Here is a 15,302-nt window from a genome sequence, read left to right as displayed (position 1 = left end):
AGTTAAATAATCAAATTATACCTTTAGTAGTAGAGATTTTAGAATGTCGAGAGTACGGTATACCTGAGAAAACCAAACTAAATATCTCGCTTTGCAGTACATGCGTTGGACCTAAATATCTAAGCTAAGTTCTCCTAAGAAGGGAGTGTTAAATAATCTAGGTGGACAAGCTATCAACGGCTCTAGTAATGCATGGAGCATCATTATCTAGTTATTCTATTTAACCAGTTCATTGCTGCTACAATCAAGCAGGCACTAGAAAGGAGAAAATTTTCAGTACGTACAATTTGATATCATGAAATTTTATAATCTAAGAGACAGTAATCTTATAATTTAAGAGGCTGCAGTATGTATGTGTTGTAGTATGAACTATGACATAAAAGGGAATCGAGCAACCTCTTGTTCCAACATCATCGCTTGTCTGTTTTAAAGCATCTGGAAAGGGAACAACATGAACGTATTTCATGACCATGATTCACAGCCAGACAAATCCACTGCGGTGTCTAAGCTTCACCTCTGGGATAATTGTGCTAAGGATTCCCAAAAGCCACACTGCAACAACAGAGTATAAAATTCTACTCTGCCTTCTAATTTAGGCGTTTCTCCCTTGTCCGCAAATATAAAACTTCAATTATTCGCATATGCCCTGAACTTTTGTACTCATTAGTTCAATGTTCAGGTCAGCAAAATACCTGTTGTAGTTCCTCTAAAGAAAATTCTGAATGGGTGACTGTAGTTACATCAATGTTGTCCTTGAGATCAATACTGGCCATATAAATAAACCTGTAGACTGTAAAAATTAAACAGTGATACATACCGATAATAACTCTTTAGTCCATGTGAGAGCCTGAGTGCAACTTAATGTTAGTAGCTGTGAAGAGTTGCATGTATTACTGCAGTGCTCCTTGCCAAATAGATGAAACTCTTCTAGTTGAACATTCAGACAAACGGGACAAGCTATAGATGACACATGCCAGTCGTTTGTACATTTCTGGACAACATAAACAAAAATCACAAACTGGGAGACTGAATTGTATAATTTCCAAAATGCTTTTTCAGCATCTGCATTCGTACTTGCATTTTATTACGTGCAGATAATGATAGTTGTGCTTCTAAAAAAGACAAATTGAGGGTCTATAAAAATGTTTACTGTTCATGTACTGTTTTGGCCCGATTTGTCTTTTTTGCTGAGAGCTGCTCATATGTCCAAATGACATGAAATTTGGAGTGGGCCTCACGCATCAAATTGTCTACCATACAAAATTTATTTGAATTTATTTGAATTTTTTTTTGAATTTTTTACGATTTTTTGTCTAACGGGATGCAGATGAGCCTGGGCACCAAAACGCCCTACTCTTGTTTCTGCCTGTTTCTGAATCAAACAATGGAGAAGTGCCACTGTACCAGGGTGTGTTGAGTTTGACACGAGGATGCTCTGTCATTCTTGGTTTCTCCTTACTACATAGCAGAGCTGCTATTTGTTTCAGAAGCAAATAATGTGGACGCATCAGGGTCTGTTGAGATTGATGCGTGTCTTCCAAGTTCCTCCGCCGCCACCTATTCCTCCGCCAAATCCACCGCACCTGCCCGCGCCGGCGACGCGGCTCCACCTCCCGTCACGTCACCATGGTCACCACGGCCGCCGAAGACGGCGAGGCGACCCCGCCCAGGGACCCCCGTTCGTCCCTCGTATCCGTCCGTTCCTCCTCATCGTCCTCCCAATGTCGCTGCGCCATGTCGAGCCGTTTCCGCACTCTCCAAGAGCGAGCCACTGGACCTTCGCTCGCGACATCCACGTGGCCAGGAGGGACTGGCAAGTTACGTCGATGAGGTTTCATGGCGCGTCTCTTTCCTTACTCACAAAAGCAATCCCCTCGTCGGATAGGTTTCATGGCGCGTCTCTTCCGTGTAGGCGTCCACGGCACCCACGCCGCCGCCTCCTTCCTGCCCCCCGACGCAGCTAGCCCACGCGGCGGCGGCGCCACAAACCCAGCCAGGGTCCACTCCACGGGCCATGATTCCAAGTGCTTACTCGCGTGTCGCGTCGAAACCTTCATCGTCCCGGCCGGGTCAGGGAGCAACGCTGTAGGGGTCGCTGCAAGGACAAACTCGGCAACGACATCCTCGTTGAGGAGTGACACAAGACGCATGGCCCCAACAGCCTCATGCTCGCCCAGGGACTCAAGGTATGTTCAGATTCAGACGGCCATGGTCATTCTGAAGCCTTCACAAAGTTATATCTATGCAAGCAAAGATGAAGCTGATGGATCACCCCAGGCCCGGAGCAACTTACTGAAATCGTGTGAATGTTGCAGGGTGATGTGGAGTCCGACAAGACCCTCCTGTGTGCACGCATCTTGGCTATGTGTGCTGTGGAACGCCGCCGAGAACAAGTTCCTCTGCCCCTGCCATGGATCCCAGTACAACAACCAGGGCAAGGTTGTCCGTGGACCTGCACGAAAACAAAGATGCCCTCCTATCTCAACTGAACCTTTCTGAGGAATACATTTCTGCTTACTGAACTGAACTAAGCTGACCTGATCTGCATTTCTCTTCTGAAACAGTCACTGGCGCTTGTTCACGCCGACGTCGACGATGGCAAGGTCGTCTTTGTGCCATGGTGGAGGGCGACGTAAGCTCCAGCAGCAATGCTCACTTGTGTGTTAAGCCTCCTGCCAGTCCTAAGAATGCTGCTATAAGAGTACTCCTGCTATAAATGCACCTGTTTCTTGTATCCAGTTATATGTATACAGTCTATGAAAGAAGAGAAACCTTTTCATTGCATATACTCTATATAGTATATCACATTTTGAGGGCTCTCAATCTGGTACGCTGTAGACTCTTTTCTATAGCTGATCAAACCTGAAACATAGTATCTCCTGAATCTACACATCTACTCCTAGATAGCAATTGAATAGTTAAATAGATAGGATGGCATATCTGCAGCATTGTTTCAAAAGGGCAATGCAGAGTCAATCTGTTATGGAAATGACACAAGCCACTGTCTCTAGAGGATATTCTATCAAGTATTTAACATAGCTTCTCTGCTCAGAAATGACACTTTCCTCTTGAATCAGGTCAACAGTGGAACACTCTGTTAGGATGATCTCCACCGTGTGGGCCCAACGGCCCACCGGGCCCTTAGATCCGCGCCCTCATCGGGGGCGCTCAACCCACTATGGTTGACGGGCCCCTGTCACCTGCACTATATATAAAGAGGTGGGGTCGGCGCAACGCAATACGAGGTTCGTCACAACGCCGTACACCCCACCTAATCCCCTACCGATCTAGGGTTAGTGCAGTGCTGATGGGAAGCGCCGCCACCACTTCGCCCACGATCTGCCATCACCACCGCCGCCATCCACCATGGCCACCCCATCGAGTTCATCCGGCAAGGCAGAAGGTAAATCACCGGATTGATCTAAGCCTACCCGATCCAAGAGGTCTATCAATGGTATCAGAGCCAGAGATTGGTTTAGGATTTTCGGTACAGAAAAGAAAAGGAAATCCCCTCCCGAGAGAAACCCTAACCCCAAAACAAAAAGAAAGATGGGAGAAGGGCAAAGTGCCGCCGGAAGGCCGCGCCGTTCCTCTCGATCCGGACGCGCATCGGCAAGCCGAGGCGTCGGACGAAGAACTACCCCACACGGGGCAAAGGGCATCGCGAACAAACCGCTCGACGGCGGCGCGCTCACCGCAAGGTGGACGCGCAGCCGGCGAGGGGGATGACCACGACGCCGCCGTAGAGAGCTCTGCCGTCGTCGAAAACGAAGGGGAGCAGAAGGGTTAAAGTAGCCTCGTCCTCTCTGCCACAGAAGGTGGAGATGGAGAGGGGAAAGGGAGAAGCTCGCGTGCGGCTCGCACGGCGCGGTAGCTTCACGCCATCGCCGGCCGCCGGGCCGTTGCCGTAGACGTCAACAGAAAGGAAGAACGACGCGAGGGGTGTAGAGGAGGCGCAGCTGCGTCTTCCCTCCCAATCTGCAACAGTTAAAGTAGCCTCGTCCTCTCTGCCACAGAAGGTGGAGATGGAGAGGGGAAAGGGAGAAGCTCGCGTGCGGCTCGCACGGCGCGGTAGCTTCACGCCATCGCCGGCCGCCGGGCCGTTGCCGTAGACGTCAACAGAAAGGAAGAACGACGCGAGGGGTGTAGAGGAGGCGCAGCTGCGTCTTCCCTCCCAATCTGCAACAGATGAGGAGAAACGGAGTGGGGAAAGGAAGAGAAGGTGGTCGGGGCTCGCACGGCGCGGTGGTCGACGCCGTCGCCGGCGCCCTGGGCGCGGCGCGGTGCCACGGCGAGCGGGGCAGAGACGTCGAAGGGAAGAAACAGAAATGGGCTAGGGTTTTTGGATCGGTCGGGGGGCTGTTTTGTTCACGCGAGATCGACGCTGGATCGTTGGATCGAGTTCGACAGCCGGGATTGAAACCCTAGCTCGGTGCCTAGCTCAGAGCGGGCCTTTGGGCCGAAAGTGGAGGCGGGGCACCGCCGCCGCTGGGCCGTGGCCAGCCGCCGTGGGCACGCGCGCGGGGCGCTGGGCCGAGGCGGCAGTCGCGCGCTGGGCCAGCTGCATTTTTTTTAATTTTTTTTGTTATTTGTCCAGATTTTGGGCAGATTTCAAATAGTTTTTCTATGCAAATTTTTTTTCCAACGAAAAAAAAAATTGTTTTAGAAAATAGAAAATGAAAAGAAAGTTTATGTAAAGAATAAAAAGTTCATGAATTTTCTATTCATGTTTTTCTGCTGCAAATAAAAATAAAAGTGCTCCTTTAAAAGTGAATAGAACTAAAGTAAAAGATTAAATTGTTGCTTCTCTAATGCATTTTCGAACCAACCGGATAAAATTGCTTAGAGAGTAAAATAGTACAAAATTGTTTCTGAATAGAATATTATAAAGTTTCCGCTGCAAAGTAAAAGTTTTATCCTCCAATTAAATTGGAACCAACGGGAAAATTTAATTGGAAGAATTGTTCTCAGCAATGTTTTTCCCCTATGGGTGAAATAAGATGCAGATAGTTTCCGATATGATAAAAGAAAGATATTTGTTTTAAAGTTAAAATATGGTATTGTTATTTTCTGACCAACGTTGATGATAACAATACTATAATTCTATGAGTCTTATGTTCAAAGCTTAAACTCTGATAAATTTTGTGTCAAAGTGATCAATTTTCAGAGAACAGTTAAAGATGAAGAAATGCTCTTGAACTAGAGAAATGCATATTTCTTGTTTCCGCTGCAATAAAGTTGATGATGATGATTATTTCTTAGCAAAGTTGTTTAATAGAAATACTATCATCACATTGTTTATGAGTTATATGCATTATTTCCATTTCCGCCCAACGGTGATATGGAATTAATGTAGAAGAACGAGTTTTATTCTAATTCTACCACAACGGTGATTTAGAGTATAAAAAGAAAGTTTTAAAAAGTTTAATGTGCATATTTTTTAACCAGACCAACGTAGGGTTATTTTTTATGCTCATTATTGTTGATTATTGGCTAAGTTTTCTCAGACTAAAAGTTTTCCATGCTTTCATTCGTGAAAGCGAATGGCTGGGTACTTGTTACCCGAAAGATGACCAAGAAAGGTCATAACGTGAGGGAGTATGTTCTCTCTAAAGAATGGCTTCAAAAGAAAAGAATTCTTGGATATTAATCCAAGAAAAGAAAACAAATAGATCGTTGAGAGTCTTGGTTGATGAATGTCTTTCATGTATTCTATATGAAGAAGATTTTTCAGTCAACATGATTTGAGATGAAACAAGCAACATGCGTGTTTAATTTGACCAACGTCGGATTAAGCATGTGTGTCAAAGAGTGTTCGTATTTATTTCTGAATTTCATGATTGCATATGCAGTCAAAAGAGCCAATTCTGGCATTTATGTTCCTTACAGGGAATTACCCGCATAGCGGGAAAAGAGAATTATGATAAAACCCGCATGGCGGGGAAAGTCTAGGAAAATACCTGCGTAACTGGGTAAAGTTGACATAGTATTATGTCAAAAATCCTATACGTCAGGAGAAATTTTGGCTAAGACTTATCCTGTGTGACAGGAGAAAGATATGATGACTCATGTGCGTTTAATGTGTCCCACTCTAGGAGAAAAGTATGGAGTAGCTATTATGCTTTCCTAGTATCGACCGTACACCTTATGTGCAACGGTCATTAAGCACTCAATAAATCAAAGAGAATAAAAGTTACAGACGAACCTAAAGATAAGAATGATATGCAAGTGTGACTTGCAAAAGTACTAATGATAAAGAACTATTTTGAGTTTCCGAAATGGAATGAGGAATAAGGAAAAAGTACTCCCATACCGTTAACATATAACTTCATTACATATGAAGTAATCAGATACATGAAGTAGATACTCAAAGTTTCCTCAATTCACAAGAGTTGTGAATGGTTTTTCGAAATTGTGGCAGAAAAGTTCTTGCCACATTTCGAGGGGGAGAAAGAAATATGAGATATCCATTAATGAAGAATGTGATCATCTGGGGGAGTACGACGATCATAATAATACCCCTAAAGAAAAGAAATAGATGTATTCCTGGATCTTTTACAGTTCCGAAAGCAGACTAAGGAATACTAAGACGGTGCTTAAAGTGCCATAAAGAAGAAAGTTTTAACAGAATAAACCCAAATAATAAAGTTTAAAGATACGCCATTTTTAGTAAAGATGGAGTAATCTGGGGGAGCATGGTATGAAAATACCTAAGACTCGAATAGATTGTATCTGGGGGAGCATGTTGTATGACTTATACAACACCTGTTGTTAGCTCCATAAAGGAGGAATGAGTAAACATGGATCTTGTGATACAGGTCCTGTAATACCTATTGCTTCTTGGAGATGAAAGACTATAGGATCAATTTGCCTGTTAGTGGCACATCATGATCGACATCATGATCTGAGTTACATCAGATGAAAGTAAAGAACACAAGGGATACTTCTTCAAGAAGTCTTTTGTGGACTAGAGCAAGTCTCTAGACAGTGGCATTTAAAGTTAGAAGAATCAGATGTTTTTTGGGTTAAAGAAAATGAGAAGACAATTGTATTCATGCAAAGTTATAGAACGGGAAATTTATTTCCTAATCCTGTGCATGTGCATGACGTCCTACTTGCTAATGGTGATGTCAATCTACTGCAGCAGGAGAAAAGAAGTTCTTGTTCTCAAAGTTCAAAAGAATGTTCTCAGTAGAGTGACTCTCGTTATAATTATTGAGATTCACCAAGAAAAGAAAAAGGGGGTATTAGGAGTGTCGCATGAGCATACTTTGAAAAGTCTCTAAAGTATGCATGTGAGAAAACCTACGCCTGTTCTTATAGTAAAGGGTAATGATTTTGGGAACTTTAGTGTTCCAAGAGTCAATGTGAAATAGACCAAATGAATATGGTACCATATGCTTCAGCTGTTGGAAGCTTTATGAATGCAAAAGTGTAACATTACCGTGACATAGTTCACATATCCGGGTTGTTTTGGCAATGTCCAGTACATATTTAAATTGATGGAATGGAGTCAAAGATATCGGCCTCATGCTGAAAGAAACAAGTGCTCTCAAAAGGTTGTGAGTACAAAGATAAAAACTTGTGAAATGTACAGCGAAATCCACAATTGTCGTTGACCTTCACATTAGGAGTTTTTGTGTGGAAGAACTCTATAGAATGAATCATTTATCATCAATGTGATGCAAATATAAAGTATAGCATGATATGAGGCTGAGGGACAGGCAAAATCGTTATGGAAACCTGTACCCGGAGTTGATAATGGTTGACAGCAGCGATAACCATTTAAGTAATTCACTCCTATGACAACGAGTCAAGTGTGGTGCCAAACACATTGACACAAAGTTGTACGTTGTTAAGGAGAAAAGTCCGGAATTATGTTGAAATGCTTGGAGCATAAAAGCAACAAACAAGTTTTTGCAGATCTGCTTATTAAAGGCTTACCGCCCAGTGTGTTTGGAGAACACACAGTCGACATGGGTTTTATGGTATAGTCTAAAATTTCCGGACAATAAAAGGGCCCAAGGTTAAAGAATTTGTTTCAAAACTGAGAGGTACGTTGTGGCTGTCTGATTCTATCGGCAATTGAGCTGTGACGATGAAACATGTTCTATGTACTGATCTGTTATGAAACGAGTAAAGTAAAAGTATAAGGTCAAAAGTAAAAGTTGAGATCAAGGGGGAGAATGTTAGGATGATCTCCACCGTGTGGGCCCAACGGCCCACCGGGCCCTTAGATCCGCGCCCTCATCGGGGGCGCTCAACCCACTATGGTTGACGGGCCCCTGTCACCTGCACTATATATAAAGAGGTGGGGTCGGCGGCTCGCAATACGAGGTTCGTCACAACGTCGTACACCCCACCTAATCCCCTACCGATCTAGGGTTAGTGCAGTGCTGATGGGAAGCGCCGCCACCACTTCGCCCGCGATCTGCCATCACCACCGCCGCCATCCACCATGGCCACCCCATCGAGTTCATCCGGCAAGGCAGAAGGTAAATCACCGGATTGATCTAAGCCTACCCGATCCAAGAGGTCTATCACACTCTTTTCGCAGAAATTGCAGCATTTACTAGATCATCGACGAAATGATTGTTTCTTTCTTCATTTGGCAGCTAGATCGTTTCATGGTTATTTTTTCTGTAATTGTATGTTGAGTGGATGACTCGATGCTGTGGCGCGCCATTTATTAAGTACTGTTGTGAATTAATTTAGCTCTGTTTCGGTGGCTAGAAATAGTATTAAACTACTGATATGTTATTAGGGGCTAGAACAAGGCATGTGTTGTCTGTTCCCTTTGGATTGGGTGATTTCTGTGAACCTTTTCCTCTTATGTGTTTTCCACAGGTTTACAAAACGAGTGCTAACCAGTAGTGGAATAAGGTGGAGTGGCATGGGGACCAGTTCAAGACGTGCATCTGGTTTAGTGAAACGAAGGTCAATAAGGTCAGCTCTAATCTGTGCAACCGTGACATAGTTTTAATTTTTTATGTATAGTGCATGGAAGTGCTCCTGATGCATGCTCTTCTGTTTGCTACGAGTTGAACAATATACATTGTTACAGTACCATGATCTACCACTTGACTACGAGCAATGCTAGACGGGGACGGCTCCCTCAAGCTCGCCGTCGGCCATCGGATCGTCCTCAAGCTACCGCAGCCTCCATCTTCACCACCCCATTTTGTCGTGCATGGTGTACGAAGGCCACGATGGCGGCGGTCCGATCTCCTGCACCTTCCGTCACAGGCTCATCTTCGTCGCGCACGGCGGCCGGACGAGTTTCACACGGCGGTGAGTCAAGACCCCTCTCTCTCTCCCTCTCTCTCTCTCTCTCTCTCTCTCAAAAATACTCAGCTTAGCTTCTGCGCATACAAATTGTTTGATGAAAGTTCTACAAAGCTGTAGGGAAATATTACTCTATGTAGTGTCTAGACTATGTTGTCTACTTACCAACAACAAGAAGAGTAGGCTGATTTAAGTTACCGAGAATCTGACATATCATGGTGTTATAAGTCATCTTTGATGTTCCATGAAGATGACCTTTGGTGGAATGTCACTTGTTTTCACTTGGAAATGTTCATGTTGTTTCTAAATATCTGGTAAGAAGGTGCCTTGTTGTTCATCCTGCTGTCAATCTTGCTGAAACTATAGTTGTGCGATTTACTTTATTTCGTGAGTGTGTTCATTTGGAATTTCTGAAGCTGAGATTTAATCATGTTTCTGGGATTCTTGTAGTGTTTGGCTGAAGCTAGTCATGAACTGAATGTTGATGTGTGCAAAGTGGAAATGCGTAAGGCTTAAAAGAGCATCTACAGAATTGCTTTCGCTTAAAAATCACTGTCAGTCTACTTGAGTGGGCACATCCAATGTCAGGTTTGCCTTCCTCTGTACCTCAAATGAGTGCAATTTGCTGAGTATTACGAAAGTTTTCTTTGTACTAGAAACAATATATCATTAACAAGTTAACAATGATCTTCATAGCTTATCAGGGTTCAGAGAGCCGTTTTAAGCCAAAATTTTCTCTATAGAATGCCACATCACTAGCCATACATTTCAGGCTAATCAAATGGTTTGGAGGTGGGATCCTGGATAGTGCAGTGTCGTACTTAGTACAAGGAGGTTGGAATATGTGCTCGTAGGTCTTAACTATTTGCAATTCTGGTTATAGAGGCTACATTTAATCATAAACTTGTTCGTTTGCTAATAAAGTTATTTGTGTCTGCCATAATTCGTGCTCGTCCTCGAGTAGGTAAATGATAAAAGAAATAATTTATGAAGTGTGAATGCTAGCAGGTGCACAAGTTTGATCAATAATAATTTCAATCACCTTTTTCTAGCATCATTATGTGTCATAACAGTAGCTCATCTCATAAAACTTTTCATGATAAAGTAACAAGTTGTTCACATGTTAAAGAATAGATCATAAACTTTCTTGAAAACTAACAAACAGTGCTCTTAGTCATCAAACAATTGCAATTCATCTTATTCTCGGGAAGGGTCTATGTAAGAGTTTTGATTCAGCAAACTCCACATACTCAACTATCATTTAATCTTTCACAATTGCTAACAGTCATGTGATATTTATGGGTTGAAAGTTTTAATCGGACACAAAGAAAGATAGGGGCTTATAGTTTCGCCTCCCAACCTTTTACCTCAAGGGTAATGTCAACAATAATAATTTATGAAAATCTACATCCAAGTGGATATATATATCCGGATCGCTCCAACACAAAGTGCTTGCCAAAGGAAAAAGTGTAAAAAGGAAAGGTGATGATCACCATGACTCTTGTATAAAGGTAGAAGATAAAAGTAAAAGATAGGCCCTTCGTAGAGGGAAGCAGAGGTTATCATGCGCTTTTATGGTTGGATGCACAAAATCTTAATGCAAAAGAACGTCACTTTATATTGCCGCTTGTGATAAAGACCTTTATTATGCAGTCCGTCACTTTTATTTGTTCCCTATCACAAGTTCGTATAAAGCTTATTTTCTTCGCACTAATAGATCATACATATTTAGAGAGCAATTTTTATTGCATGCACCGATGAAAACTTACTTGAAGGATCTTACTCAATCCATAGGTAGGTATGGTGGACTCTCATGGCAAAACTGGTTTAAGGGATGTTCGGAAGCACAAGTAGTATTTCTACTTGGTGCAAAGAATTTGGCTAGCATGAGAGGGAAAGGCAAGCCCAACATGTTGGATGATCCAAGACAATATAACGTTTCGGATATAGGAAAACATAACCCATTAAGTTGTCTTCCTTGTCCAACATCAACCTTTTAGCATATCATATTTTAATGAGTGCTCACAATTACAAAAGATGTCCAAGATAGTATATTTATATGTGAAATCTCTCTTCCTTCAATATTCTTTCATGAATTGTTCAAGTCACCAATTCTGCGTTTGCTAACTTTCAATAAGTTTACTACCTATACTTATTCTATGTGAAGTCATTACTCCCCATGGTATATAAGCATGTGAAACGTATATAAATTCAGATTTATGATATTCAATTCATTCAACCATTTACTCATATGATATACATGAAGCACGTGAGTAAATGACAAACTACTCCAAAAAGACATAAGTGAAGAACACTGAGTAGTCAAAAAAATTAACTACCCATGGGAGGATTATTTTTCATTCAAGATTTCAGATCCAATGATTTTATTCAAACAGCAAGTAAAATTGAAAATACGCTCCAAGCAAAACACATATCATGTGACGAATAAAAATATAGCTCCGAGTAAGGTATACCGATAGTTTTGAAGACGAAAGAGGGGATGCCTTCCGGGGCATCCCCAAGCTTAGGCACTTGAGTCTTCCTTGAATATTACCTTGGGGTGCCTTGGGCATCCCCAAGATTAGGGTCTTTCCACTCCTTATTCTCCTCATATCGATATCTCACTCAAAGCTTGAGAACTTCAATCACACAAAACTTAACGGAACTTCGTGAGATACGTTAGTATGAGAAAGAGTAAATCATTCACTTTGGTACTGTCAAAGACAAGGTTCATAATTGTTCTCACACAATTCCTACTGTACCATACCATTTCTATAATTTATATTGAGAAATATAAGCCATAGAAACTAGAAAACAAGCAAACTATGCAATGAAAACAGAATCTATCAGAAACAGAACAGTCTGTAATGATCTGAAAAGCAACCATACTTCTGCTACTCCAAAAATTATGAGATAAATTGGTGGACGTGAGGAATTTATCTATTACTCTTGTGCAAAAAGAATTAACTCAAAAGCACTCTTCTGTAAAAAAAAAGGTAGTTTATCCCATGAGCGCAAAGTTTCTGTTTTTTACAGCAAGATCACATTAACTCTCACCCAAGTCTTCCCAAAGGTCTTACTTGGCACTTTATTAAAACAAAAAGCTATAAAAGATGATTACTACAGTAACTTAATCATGTAAACATACAAAAACAGTAAGGGTAAATATTGGGTTGTCTCCCAACAAACGCTTTTCTTTAATGCCTTTTAGCTAGGCATGATGATTTCAATGATGCTCACATAAAAGAAAAGAATTGAAACATAAAGAGAGCATCATGAATAATATGACTAGCATATTTGAATCTAACCCACTTCCTATGCCTAGGGACTTTGTGAACACATAATTTATAGGAACAAGAATCAACTAGCATAGGAAGGCAAAACAAGTATAACTTCAAAACTTTAAGCACATAGAGAGGAAACTTGGTATTATTGCAACTCCTACAAGCATATATTCCTCCCTCATAATAATTTTCAGTAGCATCATGAATGAATTCAACAATATAACCATCACATAAAGCATTATTTTCATGATCTACAAGCATAGAAGTTTTTCTACTCTCCACATAAGCAGAATTCTTCTCATTCGGAATAGTGGGATCACTAATTCCTAAAGTTGACACTCTTCCAAACCCGCTTTAGATGATAGTATTATTCACACTCCAAAAGATATAAGTGAAGTTCATGGAGCATTCTACAATTAATATAGACTAACCAATATCCAAGATCAAAATATATAAGTGAAGCACACGAAGCATTCTATAAAACCATACTCAAAAGATTTAAGTGAAGCACAAAGAGCATTCTATAAGGTCATACTCAAAAGATATAAGTGAAGCACATGAATCATTCTATAAATTGATGAAGGGACATCTCATACTAGCATGGTTCTTAAAGAAAAAGAAAAACACAAAGGACACAAATCATGTGAACAAAACAAAAACTGAGGTATACCGATAATTGTTGAAGAAGAAAGACGGGATGCCAACCGGGGCATCCCCAAGCTTAGGTTCTTGAGTATCCTTGGAATATTTACTTGGGGTGCCTTGGGAATCCCCAAGCTTGAACTCTTGCCTCTCTTTATTCTTCTCACATCGGTAACTCCTCGTTCTTCGAACACTTCATCCACAAAAACTTAACAAAAACTTTGTGAGATCCGTTAGTATACTAAAGCAAATCACTATCTTTAGGTACTGTTGCAAACTTATTCCAATTTCATATTAGCTCTTTATATACTGTATTCCAACTTCACCATGGTTCATAACCCCCGATACTACCCATAGATTCATCAAAATAAGCGATCAACACATAGAAAACCGAATCTGTCAAAAACAGGACAGTCTATAGTAATCTGGAAGTTTAGTAAACTTATGTAAATCCACAAAATTCTAAACAAATATGAAAATTTAAACAATTTGTACAGAAGTAATGTGCAAAAAGTTCCAGACCCATTTGACTTTCCAGTAAAAAATGTAAATTCACGCACTACAGCCAAAGTTTCTGTTTTTGTACTGCACATAGTAAACAAGCAATCTAATCATCCTAAAACCAAAGCTTGGCACATTATTTTTATAATACAATGGATATATACAAGGGGATAATAATTTCCAGAGAAGCTTCCATGAAAATTTTTACATTGTTTCCATGAGCATGAACACAAGTGTTCAAGGTCGACCCTCACTTCTCCAATGCATAACCTTCCAATCACTTCTCTTATTGAAAAACTTTTTAGGCATGACAGGCAAGTAATTTTTTTTGTATTTTCATTCTTAAAATTTTTTTGTATGTTTCACCCACAACTAAACAGAAACAAAAACGAAAAACAAAATCTACTTAGTGAAGAAAGCAAACAAGCATACACGAAAATATCAACCCCACGCTATTGCTCCCCGGCAACGGCGCCAGAAAAGAGCTTGATAATCCCCAAGTGCAGGGAATCATTGTAGCAATTCCCAAAGGTGGAAGTGATAAGTATGGAGTGTCGAACCCACAAGGAGCTAAAGGTAAGATCAATATTCTCTGAAGTCCTATCTGCCACTGATACGACTCTACGTACACCGAACGTTTGCTTCCAACTAGAAACGAGAAATAAAACTACGTTGTGGGTATGAAGAGGATAACTTTGCATGGTATCGGAGAGCTAAAATATAAAAGTAGGTGATGTTATCATAAAGTTAGAATATATTTCTAAATATTATAAATAGCGAGTGTGGAATAATGATGGATCGGTGTGTGGAATTGTCCTAGGCAATTGTTAACAAGACCGGTAGTCGTCATTGCAATTTCATATGAGGGAGAGGCATAAGCTAACATACTTTCTCTTCTTGGATCATATGCACTTATAATTGGAACTCTAGCAAGCATCCGCAACTACTAAAGATCATTAAGGTAAAACCCAACCATAGCATTAAAGCATCAAGTCCCCTTTATCCCATACGCAACAACCCCCTTACTCGGGTTTATGCTTCTGTCACTCAAGCAGCCCACTATAAGCGAATCATGAACATATTGCAACACCCTACAGCGGGAATCCCTCACGCTTGCGTGACACGGAGGGCACAATAGGACAGCACCAAAATAAAACATACAACTCGTACCAATCTAGATCATCAATCAACCCAAAGACAAAGGATATCTACTCAGAACATCATAGGATGGCAACACATCATTGGATCATAATATGTGGCATGAAGTGCCACGTTCAAGTAGGGATTACAGCGGGGTGCGGGAGAGTGGACCGCGTAAAATAGATGAGGATGGTGATGATGATGGTGATGTTGATGAAGACGATCACCGCGGCGATGATTCCCCTCCCGATGGCACTCCGGCGCCACCGAGAGAGAGGAGGAGAGGTTCTCCCCCTTGTGCTTCCTCCTCCATGGCCTCCCCCCTGGATGGGGAGAGGTTCTCCCTCTGGTCCTTGGCCTTCATGGCGATGATGGCCCCTCCGGGATCCTCCTCCATGGCCTCCGGTGATGATGGCCCCCTCCGGCAGGGTGCCACAAAGGGCCTAGATT

The 15,302-nt window shown here is 41.7% G+C and overlaps 1 pseudogene; it reads left to right on the top strand.

The window, feature by feature from the left end:
• Window positions 1–1,890: 1,890 nt before the first annotated feature.
• On the top strand, window positions 1,891–2,636 carry LOC123076671 (cytochrome b6-f complex iron-sulfur subunit, chloroplastic-like; annotated as a pseudogene).
• The last annotated feature ends 12,666 nt before the right edge of the window (window positions 2,637–15,302 follow it).

This window comes from Triticum aestivum, chromosome 3D, assembly GCF_018294505.1.
Source record: "Triticum aestivum cultivar Chinese Spring chromosome 3D, IWGSC CS RefSeq v2.1, whole genome shotgun sequence".
In the NCBI taxonomy this organism is placed as follows: domain Eukaryota; kingdom Viridiplantae; phylum Streptophyta; class Magnoliopsida; order Poales; family Poaceae; genus Triticum; species Triticum aestivum.
The sequence above is the reverse complement of the archived record's forward strand: the minus strand, read 5'-3'. Positions and strand labels throughout refer to the sequence as shown.